Here is a 14827-nt window from a genome sequence, read left to right as displayed (position 1 = left end):
ATAAACTACGACGCCCACGTGCATCATAATGAAGGCACAAGTCAACGAGCGCAACTGATTTCCATTTGTTTTTCTTTTACACAATGGTGAGTGGGATAAGCTGTATCAGGCTTTCACTACACAAACAGTATTTGTAAGTAGGATCAATTAGACAAACAAAGACATGTTTAAGATGGAATGATATAATTAACACAAAAGACAGATCGGAGGGAATGTAAAGAAGCGATAGACGCGGGATTAGAGTCAAAGGGAAACAAAGGAAGAGAACCTGTGAGTGTGAGCAAGCTCGCTAGTGAGAAGCAGAGACAGTTTGTGTGTGTGTGTGTGTGTGTGTGTGTGTGTGTGTGTGTGTGCATGAATTTGTGTGTGCGTGTTCCCCTGGCTCTCACCTCCATGCGGTATCAGGATGAGGGATGGTCCTGCCAGCGATCAGCCCAGGCCTGGACTGAAGCTCTGCACAAGGATTCCCTGCTGAAACCATTAGTCTGGGCATTAAACACCATTAGAGCACACACACACACACACACACACACACACACACACAGCGTAAGTGCTCTACCACAACCATGCGTTCACAAATATACATCCATGTGTATGAGTGAGTAGCTGGATTGCTCGTACACACACACTCTCATGAGTTCCTGGAGGCACACACACACACACACACACACACACACACACACACACACACACACACACACCATCAGACCAGAGAGTGCCTGAAGGATTGGTTGAAGCTGAGGTTAAAAGAGCAATAGTAGAGAGAGAAGAAGAAGAGGAGGGATGGGAGATGTACCGAGGAGGGTGGACGGGCGTTGAAAATCCACTTTTCCTTAATGTCTCATTTCTCTTGCCATCATCTTCTCTATTTGCCTCTTCTAATGCATAATTAATTAACGACAAGTAAGAAATTAATTTCCTGGATGTCAGGTTTTTTTTGTGTGTGTAAGCTTACCTCATCGTTCAGCCATGCTGCACACCGATGCTTTCTACCGATCTGCATGTGTGTGTGTGTGTTACCTGTCTCATTATGCATGTGTGTTGTTACGTGTGTGCGCGCTTATGTTGCACGCTGGAGCGAGTGTGTCCCCGGCGATCCAGGTGTAATTGGGTTAGTGACAACCAGGACAATGTGACACCTGCAGGTCTCAGCTGTGCCTCTCCCTGCTGAACTGGCCTGGAGTCAGCTGGATCTCTGTCATCTGGACTGGCCTCAGCTGAAATGGCCAGTCTGGGACTGATCCAGGGTTAGAGGCTCCACTGGGCACAACAAAAATATCAGTCTGAATGCTAACCTCTTGTCTGTTAGCTGGATTGACGCAACAATTAAGGACAGAGAAAGAGATTATATGACATCCATCTGAGATGGCAATTAAGGACAGCTACTTTTCAGACTCAGGAAAAATAACTTTGTCAGTAAATTAAGAGTACGTGATGATATTGTAAATCAATCAACCTACTTTTTTTTTATCTTTGTGGACCGGGCACCCAAGTAAAGCCTCTGCCTGGGACACACTGGGATTGCCTGTCAAGTTTTCGTAGTCAAGCATCAACAGTAAATAAACTACATCTGCTCAAAAAAACATTGTTAAAGGTGTTGATCATTTAGTTAAAATCATAGCGACAAAATGATATTCATCCCTCTGAAAGGCAACTTGTGTTCTGGGGATCACAGACAAAAATATCACACGCACCACAGCAAATAAACACTGCTGGTGTGTGACACTCTCCCGGATGCCCTCGTCCTCTCATGAGGCAGAACTTGTGATCACAGACTGATATCATCGCACAAACGTCTCCCTGTCACATCAGATTTCTGCTGCTCATGTCTGAGGGCCGTCTCCCTAGGCCCGAGTGGCGGCAGACCATGCTAACCAGCGCGACGCCATCGGAAGCTAATAAATCATCTGTGGTTTTATTTCAGATTTATTCGGACCGTAATGAAGACGCCACGGGCCCCGGGCCATAACCGACGGTGACAGGGTGACACTGATGAATGGCTGAAGGTGCGTTCTCTACAGCTGGAAGGAGAGGGAGGACTGTCAGGCAGCAACGGTGTGTGTGTGTGTGTGTGTGTGTGTGTGTTAAATCCCACAATAGGCATATAATGATATCACCCTCAAATTATATAATTATTTGATCCACGCAGCCAAAGTCAGACCAGAATCACGGCCGTTAAATATCCCAACTTGTCTCTTTGATATTTCAATATTTTATTCAGACCTCTAATCATCATCTAATATCCATGAATGTCATGTAAGAACAGTCGTATCTCCCATAAAATATATAATCACATCAGAAAATCTATCGTGTAACAAATATACTTTAAACACGAGGGCGGTGAGGAAGTGACTTCCATGCTTACGTTGATAATCATGCTTGGGTGGGGAGACGAGTAACGGCGCTGTCTTGCTGTCACTGCCGTCTTGACAAAGCACTCTGCTGTACTTTTAGTTTTAGTGTTCGTGCAGAAGAGGAGTTGGACTGCTGGTGTGATACGCCCACTCAAACATGCACAGCTCAGCACCACATTGTTGGGTCTCTCCCGCTCTTTAGTTGATCATGAGCGAGGTTATTTTAGCTGCAGCTTCTTCTCCGGGGTCGTTGATTTGGGCACGGCCATCTTTATAACCTGTCGTAGTCCGTAACTTATGATGTCAATGATGTTGACGAGTTGTGCCAGCTCTGACTTTATGTTTATGTTTCTCTTATCTTATTTCTCAAGAACAACTCATCCACGCTGCTTGACTCTCGACACATAACATTCTTGGGTCCTCAGCGATGTGCAAATCCTGACTGAACAATCGTACGTCACCATAATCAACATCATCACCGTCACTGTTATTAACTTTGTCAAAGGTTGGTCAAACTGATTCAACTTTTTCTGAACCAATCTGATATCAGTGCTCTCTAAAATCTGGATACCTCACTTCAGTGTAGCTGGAAGCACAAACTCTGAGGTTTTAAAGGAGCTGTCATTAAATCAAAGTCGCCAACATTTTCATTATCATTATCATAATCATCATTACTAACAACGTCAGAATCAACGCTTTTACCTCAATTGTCACCATCATGATCAAACCTCCGCCCTCTCCACACAGTCAGTACGTTTACATGCACAGCTTAGTCAGATTACAGCCATAGCTCGACTATGCTGCTCAATCAGACAACTGCAATTATCTGAGTATACATGCCGGTGAGAAAATCAGATTATTGGCCGGAGCATGTCATACCCCGGTACGATAGGTGGCGCTGTACCCATTTCAACTAGTGGTAACAGAAACACCTCCGGCTGACCTCTTTACGTCACCAGCAACAACAAACTGCCTCGGCATTCGAGAAAGATGGCGTACGAAGAGCGAGACGAAGCTACATCTTTGTACATTTCGTATATGGTGAACATGATAATTACACAAACTAGATGCACAATGGCGCTCTTTCTTGTGGTGATTTCAGAAGAAAGACGCTGCCTTCCTTCTACTTCCGGCTCACGGCCCCGGGAAAGAAATCTCGCGCCTGCGCAGAACGCAAAATCCGATCCGATCTAATAGAACGTATACATGCAGGAGTAATGTGACTATCAATCGAATAATCTGGGTGTTTTAATTCGACTATGAGAAATCTGATCCGGTCCGATTTTAGTCAGACTAAGGTGTATACATGCATCTTAAAAATCCGATCATAGTCAGACTAACACAGTAATTCATTTTTCTGGAGTGTCATGTAAACGCACTGACTGAGTGTTCTGCTGTCACTCCCTGTGTGTTACTCTATTACACTGTCCCTGTGTTTTGATAGCGGGCTCTTTCTGTGTGTCATCACAGTCCTCTCTGTCAGCCAAGGACAAATCGACTGAACCAACTCAATGCTTCAAGCCCGGCAGCTTCCAGTCATCTTGTCAATCAATGAATCCATACGAAGCTCGTCTCGCCCGGGCCTGACACAGTATGGCACAGTACTTTCTGAAGAGCACAAAAAGACATGGATACTTCACACTTAACACTGTGGCGAGGATAGAACAGCAAGTTGGACTAAGTTGTCTTAAAATCTATCTCTTGAGCATCAAGTCCAGCTGCTTTTATCTGGATCAAAGAGTCAAATATACCTTTATGTTGATGGTCACAGCAAAGGTATGTCTTTGTCAAGTTAAGTTACGTTTCTTCTAATTGAATAATCACATTTGCAGCCAAAGAAATGCTTGCAGTTGTTAGCGTAAGGCATGATATTAGCATGATAATAGGTAATGCAATGGGAGGAGGTGATGGCATTCTCTGTACGACTTCCTGCACCTTCCGCCCACTGACAGTATGTGGGAACGTGTCAGAACCAATCAGACGGACTGTTCTACCAATAAGTGGCCAGTGTGTCAATCTTTTATTCCGTCATTGCTTGTAGTGGCCAGAATTACCAGATTGGATCACAAGTTGGATACGTTCATGGAGATTAACCAGATGATTGTTGATGACAGCTGCTGGATTCAAAGAATGGATATTGGAAGAATATCTGCTGTCTACAACATGTTGCCCCAATAGGCTAAAACATCTCAGGACAACAGCCAGTTGGTCCCAAGAGTGATCAGAACAACTTCTTCAACTTCTTCTCTACTGTTGATCTGTAGGTTCACACTCTCCCAACTGTCTTTTGATGAAGAGATTAATAAATATGCTTCTTCTAGGAGTTTTGGAGCCATGGGCATATAATAGCAGGGCATGGAAGTGATTAATTAATTGAGCTAAATGTACTTGTGTACTTCTTCCACTGCTGGAAGCTGAGGAGCTACACCTGCACCTTGGTTACTGTTGGGGCATTAAATCCATGAAAAGTCAACACTGCTCATGCACTATGTAACAACAACTTTCACACCGAACATTGTTCTAGAAGTATAGAGTGTTATTAGGTTGTTAACGGCACCAGCAACCTGGGACAAGCTCACCTGAATGAAAGGCAGTTACGTGTCACAAAATCAAATTTACAGAATCTCTTGTATATCAGAAATGACATTCCCAATGCTATTGAATATCTCCAAACTCCAGACAGAGAGGTGCGACATGTTCAGCTGCCACAGAAGCTCTCTGTGTGTATAATGTTATTCACTGTAACGTGACTGCGTCTTCGCTCCATCACGCCGTCTCTCTAATTACTGCTGTTTGTCCGCGGTGAGACAACATGAAAGCGTTTGGCCTCTCCGGCTGACAACATCCATGAAAGGACAGATAACACACTCCTCCTTTACACCATACTGGCACCATCTCTCTGCTTCCATCTTCATCACTTCCTCTCACACACTCTGTTACACTCCTTCACTCTGCCTCTCCATCCCTTTTCTACTCCTCTACAAAGCTGTCACTCACGAGCTGCAGAAATCTCTATTACAATCTCTTATCCAGTTATCCACCCTGTCTTTCACTAGCCTTCCTCTTCTCTCTCTCTCTCTCCATGTTTCCCCTCCTCTGCCCTCCTGAGTCTCAATGAAAAGTTGCGATCTGTTTACCATATTTGTGGCACAGTTTAACAAGGTATTAACATACCCTGTGGGTTTTCAAATTTCAGTTTTTATAAGGGTGACAAACACGCTTTCGTAACAAATGCACACACTCACTTATAAGTGCACAGAGCCAGTTAATTAGAGCTCGAGGCCCTTCTCTCCTAACGAACCTGAGGGTAATTAAAGAGCCCCTGGACACGGGTGTGTCTGCGAGCTGCTTCTAATTAAGCCCCAGCGAGCTGATTTAGCTAATTAGCTAAAGGCTCGATGTTGGACACCAAAGCATTCCAGCCCCTCGGAGCACAGGAAGTTACAATGTTCCCACATCGTCCCTGGCAACACTTTCATTTCCTGGGGCATTAATCACCAGAGTTACAACTGTCGTTATAGTGACTGCCGTGCGGGAATGGGGGGGGGGGGGGGCAGCTGCAACCCTGAGGGTGGGAAGCACGGCCGTTCATGTTTAAACTGTAGGATGGCTGGACCAATCAGATACCAGCAGGTAGGAGCAGGAGGGGATATGAGAATCTGTTTATGTGACATAAACGCTTCTATTATCAAACACGTAGTGATGAAACTGTTAGAGAACAGATCTGTGCCGGATGTTGATCACTGAAACCAGACGGACAAATTGGTTCCTTGTAAAACTTTAATTTATTTCAACTTAAGTTTGTTTTTCACGGCTTTGTTCAGTAGTTCTATGGATGCTTTACTAGCATCTTTAATGAACAAAATGTATTCATCGACAATTCACTGCCATCTGAGCCAGTTTAGTCTTGTAGTTAACTCGAGCTGTCGTGTTCTTCAGTCTGTTGCCGAACAGGTTAATTAGGTCTCCGACATAACATTATTGAAACTGTTAATAAATAATATGAAAATCAAATGTGCTCTTCAGATGAATGAGGTGTATTCACTTGAAGACTTTTGTGATATAATCTTATTGTCATTAGAACATGGAATATTGAAATTGTCTTTACAAAACTCAGGATGATAGAGTGAAATAATCTGTAAATCATTTCCGTTTCTTTTCTTTCTCACTTCGTCAAAGTGTGTGGCAGTAATGTGACTTCATGCTGGTTGTAACCCAACACAAAAAGGGAAGAAGAAGAAGAAGAAGAAGAAGAAGATGCAGTCAGGTGGCCACTTCTACATTGTGTTGCTACTATTGCCTGCTGCACAAAATCCTTTCAGAGAGGATGACAGACCAGTAAGCACTGGGTTCAAATCCCAGCTGGGGCAGGGCCTCGCTTTCTCTACCACACAGTTCTCCAGTTTCCCCCAAAAATATGTTTGATAATAAATGATGTGGTCAGTGCCCTTGACAGAAACTGGCTTAGGTCTGGAGTTGGACCCTGGGCCGCCCACTGCTCCTCCAGAACCAGTTAAACCGGAGAACAGCGTTGTACATTGTATGCGATTTTTCTTTCTGGAATCCGTTAACTTTCTAAAGATATCGTGGTTATATCGTCATCCTGAATTATTTTGGTCACGATAATCTTGTAGCGAAAATCTGATATCATGACAGCCATCGTTTACTTTATAATAACATGAAGAAAGAAAATATAATAATAGGAATAGGAAACATCTGGAATGAGAAACAACTAAAATTGTTGTTCGACGTTTTAATGCAGAGTTGTTTGAAATCACGTGTTTAGGTTGATGGCCATTCAGCAAAGTAGTGTCTGTCATCTGCACCATGTGTACGTGTTTCAGGCTAAACACAAACACAAAGTAGAGAGATAAGAGTAAGTGCTGTTCTCAGATGGATCTGAGTGTTTCGTAAGTCATCCCGGAAATCACTAAACTTCTAAGAGCACATACATCCCAGAGTCGACGTTCATCTCGTTTCATCTACCTCCTCCTCATTTTCATCTCTCCCTCTCTTCCTCTCTCTCGCTCGTGTCACCAATAACTCAGCATCCAACTTCATAGCTGGAGCGCATCTGATCCCCATTCATTTCCGCAGCGGGGAGAGGGAGAGCTGGCGTTGGCCACTAAGGCCCTGATCAATCATGATCTAGCACGACAGCTTGTATTAGAGACGGCGAGATGGAGGGATGGAGAGATACAGAGGAAGAGAGCGGGGAATATAAGATATTCAGACGTGGATATTTCTCTTTCCGGGCTGCGTGTGATTTGTCGACATGACCAGATGTGATCAGAAGACGGTCAAAGGAAGAAGAGTAAGAGGAGGGAGAGATGAAAGAAGAAAAAAAAACCCGTCCCCAGCCCTGTTCGTTATTAAGAGATTAAATCCCATCTCTGACAGTCTTGTCAGTGCTGGAGACAGAATCGAGCACGGCCGGTAATTTGACTAGTTCCCTATCTCCTCACCGCTCAGTTGGCCGATGACAGCCGGGCGACAGAGCGTTGAATATGCAAGATGTCTCTCCCTCTATCCCTCTAAACTCTGCCATCTACCTCGCCTGTGAGCTCTGTCATGGCTGCCTCAGAGACACACTCACAGAAATGTATGCGTGCACACACACGGCCCTGTGAAACGGTACATTTTCAACCATTTGCATTTTCACCAAGAGGTTTCGACCTCCCAGGTTACTGACAGCTGAAGGCTTGCAGGTTCGGGTCCCTCACATGTGTGTTAGCAATGCAAATTCTCACTTTTAAGATCTTGCATTAGCTTCTGTGTATGCACATGTGTGTGCACCTCAGCTGACAGTTCCTGTTAGCCCGCTGCGCAGATCCTTCCAGCACACCCACCGTGAATCCAGTCAGGCCAGGTGTTATTTTAACACTCACTTTCGGAAGATGAACGAGGGACGTTTTCCTCCTCCTCCTCCTCCCGTCTCACACGTTCTTATCCCTTGTTCTCTCTATCCCTCCCACTCCCATCCCTCCAGTCGGAAAAGCCTGACCCAGTATTACGGTGACATTATGGGGCCACTTACCGCCCTGCTAAAATAAACCCCAGTGAAGGAGGCGTGTGACAGAACGAGGTTACAGCACGCCGTCGCGCAAATTAATCAAACAAATAAACGAGGAATTTAGACTTAAACAGGGAGGATCTCTCCCTCCCTTCCCTGCGCTCGTGTCTGTTGTCGCATCTTGCAGCTCCTGTGTCTGTGCTCAAAGACGCATATCTACCTGCGCAGTCACAGGTGAGGTAGCATCCAGAGCTGCTTTGGCGTTCGTCCGCTCACTAATTCTGGTATTTTGTGTCGGCTGGAATTGTCACAGTCAGGCCGTCTTGAGCTGTTGCTGCTGGCATCTCTGTACCAAAAAATGGGACAATACATTCCTTAATTCAAAGACTACCATGCAGATTTTAGTCAAGCAACCTATTTCCTTTCAAACTTCCAACAACTCTGTCAGCAGATTGTAAAATAGCATGCAGTAACTTAGAAATGCTAACAGGCATGACAACTGTAGCATCACTAATGAGCCCGCTGATCATGTCGCTTCTGTTGCATGTTTTTTTTATATCAGTGGAAAGCTCGTCGCTGCTTTAGAGGCCACAAAACCACAAGCCACAGCATTAAAGACTTCTCATTTTAAGTATGTAGTGATGGCTTCATAAATCTGATGGATCAATTCCTTCATCAAGATCACAAGATGAGAAGTCCTCGCATTAACAGAACTACGATCTGGCTGTCTGTGGCAATATTCCCATGAAAAAACACAAACTTTGCACAGTTAGTGGGACATTTCCGTCACGCAGCAGTGGGTGGTGTACCAGAGACGGTAAGTGGACATAACACGATGCCCTCGCTCTTCATTTCCCAGTCTATCTCTCCCAGTACTGTGAGTTCAAGGCCACATTGAGAAGTGAGGTCCAGAAACACACCTACAGCTGCGGCTTGATGTCGGAGCAGTTATTATCTGGACAGGCTGGCGTCTGAGTCCAGACCTGGACAGCAGCTCGTCTATCAGCGATCTCGGTGGGATGGAGGCCGACTCCATTTCAACTCCGTTTCAACTAGTGTGCAAAGTGCGAACGTCAAACTATGTAGCAGTTTTTAAATTGTGTTGATAGTGATCTTGTTTAACCAGACTTATGATTAATAAATTACGCCATGCTTTTTCCTGAACATCGTCCTCATGTTTGGTCCGTATTTGGTGCAGGAAGAAACGCTAAAAACAGACAATTCTAAGGAACATGATCGCATACAGCCCCAAAAATATATTTCACTGTAAGGATCTTATATGATAAGTTACAGATAGCATGTATGTCAAGTTAGCAATAATGCATATATAGCTTGCTGACAAACATTTCACATATTATGAAATATTGTGACTTTCGGACTGTTACTGACAATGTGAACGGTCACAGTTTGTTTAGTTTTAGGCGCAAAAAATTAATGTAACATAACTTATAAATGACTCAATCTTAATTTTAGGTCCCACACAGGACTTGAGCATTGTGTACGACGTATCCAAACATCACCACCTCTCTTGGACCTCTCTTGCTGTATACACCACTTCACTGCTTCAAGACGTGATGTTAGAGAGGAGCTACAGTGTCAAACCTACAAGCATGAGGCCACTGATCCGGCTGGGAGTGAGAATGAGCTGTCATACAAGTACAGGCATGTGTAAATGACGAGCAGATAATAGATATATACTCTTGTGACAACACCATCAAATGCACCTTTGCTCTAAATGTCTTATGTGAGTAAAATATGAGCAAACTAAAGGGTGAAAGACAAAACACCCAGCAATAAAATGAACTCAAGGTGTGCGATGTATCGTGATGTTGTTACAATGAGTAATGCTGTTTAGGAAGGATTCTTCTCAGAGCGGCTGCAGATTATATGTTATAGTGTTTGCAGTAAATGTGTAAAGAGAATTGTTCACTTGTGGTTGAAAGATTTGTGCTTCTCGAGCTGATTAAAGATGCAGATTATGACTCCAGTATTCGCTGCAGTCTTTCATTCTTCCTGGAACAGTTTTCTCACCACAGTCAGGAATGCAGAGTGACATCCAACTTTCACACTCGTTGCAGCTTGAGGGGATTTCTTCAAATTTGGTACAAATGTTCGCTATGTTTTTTTTTTTTCAGGAAGAGATTTCACAAGAGCGGCACAACGGCGGCTCACCTTGTTTTCTTTTAACACTGAACCAAGCAGCACTAGCGTAACGCTGCTCCAGCATGTCATTTCATTCAGCATGCCGCAAAATAGCTCTTAGAGGCGTGATGATATGACATCATAATGTTGGGAACTTTGGGGGTTTTGTTGCATGTTTCTACCTGTATATCTGAAAATGTTCGACCATCACAGCGAGTTTCATACGTTCAATTTGGTGATTTTTTTTTCTATTTAAGTTGTCAAAGGCAGTAACTACAACAACACAATAATGGAAAGCGATTGAGACATTGTGAGAGAATTTTTTTTGCTCAAAATCATGTCACATAATCACCGCCAGTAAACAGCAGGGGCTGCCTGGCTCTCGTCGCCGGGGACAGATGCTGTGTTCTGGTTGGAAGTGTGACAGACAAAACAACAGCAACTTTTCAACTGTTGGACATTTTGTGTTTTATTTCGAGGGACATCCAGTGAAGGCTCTGTTTAGTTGGCTGTAAGAGTGAAACTGACTCCTCATTCTGTCTCTGTAGCTTTCACACAGATGTTCCTCTATTTGCTGCCCAGAGGTCAGAGGTCAAGGTGACTGCGGCCTCACAAAACACATTTTAGGCCATAACTCATGAAGTCGTAAGTTTAAAACAAGATTGTACACAAATGTCCAATGACTTTGTTTTAACAGGGACATGAACACTGGTCTGAGTGTGTTTGAACCATCCATCCAACCTGCCTCCGTCATATTCAGACTAAAGGTTGCCACTTATAAATAAATGTAATATGGATCTGAAGCTGCTTCAGAGATGAACACAAACAGTAACCTCTGAAATCTTTTGCAACCTACTAGTGCTGCATTGTTTATTATAACTGATGACTTATTAGAAAGGTGCAATAGTTTTAATAATAAACCAACAAAAAATATAATAATTTTTCAATTTTCCAACCTTTTCAGCAATTAACAGATGAAGAAAGAAATAAAGAGACTTGCATTTTGTTCAGTTTAAACAGTGGTGCCATACAAACCGTCAATCACGGTGTCATCTCTCCACACTTTCATTTTTGCTCCCAGTGTTGCAAGCTGGGAACCACAGCGATCGCTCCGAGGCCCGTTCTGCATGCAGGCAACATCTTGATTAATCTTGACGATGACAGTGCGACTCTTGATGGGGACGGCGCCACATTGATCCGTAATGAAGCCATTGAGCCGCATGACGAATGGAGGCGAAGGAAATGTGTGAGCGCATGATTAATGAAATAATTAATTAAGTAATTGGATCGACTTAATTATTTATTTCTCAACCCTTGAAGTCAGAGAAAAGTTTGATTACATATTCAAATTAGCGGGTGCAATGAGGTGAGCTGTGTTCTGCTTTTGATTCTCCGTCAGTTTTGCTCGTGTGTTCCGATCAAAGGCGTCAGAGTATCGTGCAACCAAGGTTCAGCCAAATAATTAAAGATTTTACAGGTTTTCAGCACATTTCAGGGAAGTTTTCCTCCTACATAAATATCTTCTGGCTTCTAAAGTTTTTGGGGTGATTTGTTATTTAGATGATTAGATTAATGAACATCTGGGCAGTCTGGTCGCCTCATGAGAATCCAATTTGAGCCCAAACACAATTGTTTCAGTTTTTCAAATTGTTAATAATATAGATGATTAACTATCCTAATGAAGAGTTAAGTCTGTGATCTTATTCCCATATGAAACTCCCAGGACGTCTGGAAATAGATTTTTTTTTGATTCCACGTAGTCTTTTCCATCTGCTGCCGGCTGTTTCTGAGTGTGTGGGAAGTTTCCTGGACCTGCTGTCGGGGCTGCAAGCTTTTCCAGGGAAAACATGCAGTAAGTCTGGATCGTCTTTTAAGAACGCTGGACATGTCTTCCTCCATGGGTTTCTGCATATGTCATACCTGGCGTTAGAGCAATAACTTCATGCTAACTGAAACAGAATTCCTGTTGAGATTTTCGCATAATTCACATCATAAATAGGCTGATGGAGTGGCTGTTCGAGCCAGCTTGGTAGCAACCTGAAATTTATAGCCACAGCAGCTCATTCTGCTAATAATGCACAGCGCCTATGACAGAATGTCTGCAAATCCTAAATCTGTTCATCATCCTCTCTGTCTCTACTGAAACATTTGAAAGTTCAATCAAAGAACTACGAATCGCAGATTTATTCATTCTTTTACGGCTTCTTCTTTTATCCTGGGAAGGGCTTTGCTGAGTGTGCATGCAGTGACACACAGTCAAACCCAGACACAACCACACCTGGGAGCTGCCCACTGCTGCCACAGTCATCCACCAGCGGCCAACGTCAAGTTAAAAATATCTGAATGACGTTTGTTCTGTTTCTGCGCACAGTATGCTTGAACTAAAATGCCTCCTCTGGTAACTCTGTGGAGCAGTTCAGCAAGACACTACAAGTGAGAAAAGATTTTGATGTTCTGTGGCAAGAATGGAAGTTAAATGTTTAATGTCTGAATTGCATAACTTTCCTTGGTAATCATGTGCATTAATGTGAGAGCCTCCTTTTTAACGCTGATTTGAACACACCAAATCGTCCGAAACTGTTGTGAATCTCTCAACTGTGCGCTGGCGTCAGTGCAACAGCAAGATTGGCTGATACCAGCGATTCCCACACACAGATTGTACTTGGGACGGTGGCCCAGGTGTATAAAGGCAGCCAAAGTACATTTGGCGACCCATTTTGGGATTTTTTACTTTTATTGTTTATCCATGAGAAAGAACGACTACCGATGATGGATTAACTAGTGACAACCTGCCCTCGCTCTACCCCTCCTCGTCATATTTAAGTGGTTTGTCTTGTCTCTGATAACGTCTCTGCCGCTCTACTTTTACTTTCCACCCTCGCTACACCTAAGGGGCACACTTCTTCCTGTGTTGGAGCCAATTGTTGGTTTATAGGGATGCTGCGCTGTGCGGCACACTCAGCATGGTTTCCTGTGTGGTCACAAAGTAACGAAGAAACTGTAACCTGTAAGGAAACTGGACAGAGTGGCGTCTTCCTGCCTTCATATTTCCTGTGTGGTTTACGATACGCATGCTGTATCAGCAAACAATCCCGTCCAGCTTACACATTAAGGCCCCCACACACCGCCCAGACGTCCAACTGCCTTATCCGACCACTCTCCGACCACTCTGTTGCCTGTCGTCTGACCCGTTCGGCACAAAAGTTGCATTGAACACACTGCTTCGGTGTTCTGCCAGCTCCACAGTACGTGTACATTCTGCGCTTGCGCGAGATGCAATAAGCAGGTGGCTCTAGTGTTTAAAGACGCTGGACTAGAGGTTTATGCACGCAACACTCTTTACTTTCAATCAAAACGAAACGTAACTATTTCAGACAAAAACAGCTGCATAAACATGCAACGAGGCATTACTAAATGACCACAGATTAATTCGTCCTGAATGAACATAATAACAGCTAGTCTCGTGCCAGTAAACCAAAGCATGAAAACAAGAAATGACGGAACGGAGTGCGTAGAAAACCAATGCGCACACAGTACTCCGCCCCTCCCACACACAGCGCTGATTCGCTAGCACACCTCCAATCAGAGAATCCAATGGCTCAGACGTCCGACGGCCCGCCTCCTCAGACTTCGCATGCTCAGTCGGATCCGACAACGTCCGCGTGGCTCCGAAGGCTTCCAACGCAGCTGAACACACCAAACATATTTGTTCCCGACCTCGTCCGAGTCTCTCCAAACGCTTCAGACGTCCAACGGTTGAGCCGGTGTGTGGGGGCCTTTAGATCTTTAAGAGAGTAGGGATGTAAACAGAACTGTTACAAGGAACTGGCAGCTCGACTGATCTTGTAATGTTTTAGACTAACTTGCATAACCAAGGCTTTCATATCATTCTTCATCAAGTGTCCTGCCAGCTTTGCCCTGTAATTTTCCCTGCCTTCGTTTCATCCCCATAACGACCACCAAATAAAAGATTATTACAAGTATTTAAACTACAGAACTAATGGTTAAAATGAATCCTCTAATGCTTGTGCCTGCACACATGAGTCTGTGTTTATGGGCGTGTGGGTGTGTTTGAATATGTGCTTGTGTGTGCATGTGTTTATATGCAGCGTGTGCAGGTCTCCCCGCGTCCTATCGGAGATTATTGTGCATCCATCAGAATGCCGTTAAGCAGTGGCCGGTGAGGATATGAAATGGCTCTCACTTTGGGGCTATCGCTGATCAATGCTCATAAACATTTAATGTCATAATCAGCCATCAGGCGGCACAATAACACATCAGCACTAACAGCTTCAGAGCAACACACGTGCACACAGAC

The sequence above is a fragment of the Sparus aurata genome, chromosome 3 (assembly GCF_900880675.1).
Source record: "Sparus aurata chromosome 3, fSpaAur1.1, whole genome shotgun sequence".
NCBI lineage: Eukaryota > Metazoa > Chordata > Actinopteri > Spariformes > Sparidae > Sparus > Sparus aurata.
Note: the sequence above shows the minus strand (reverse complement) of the source record.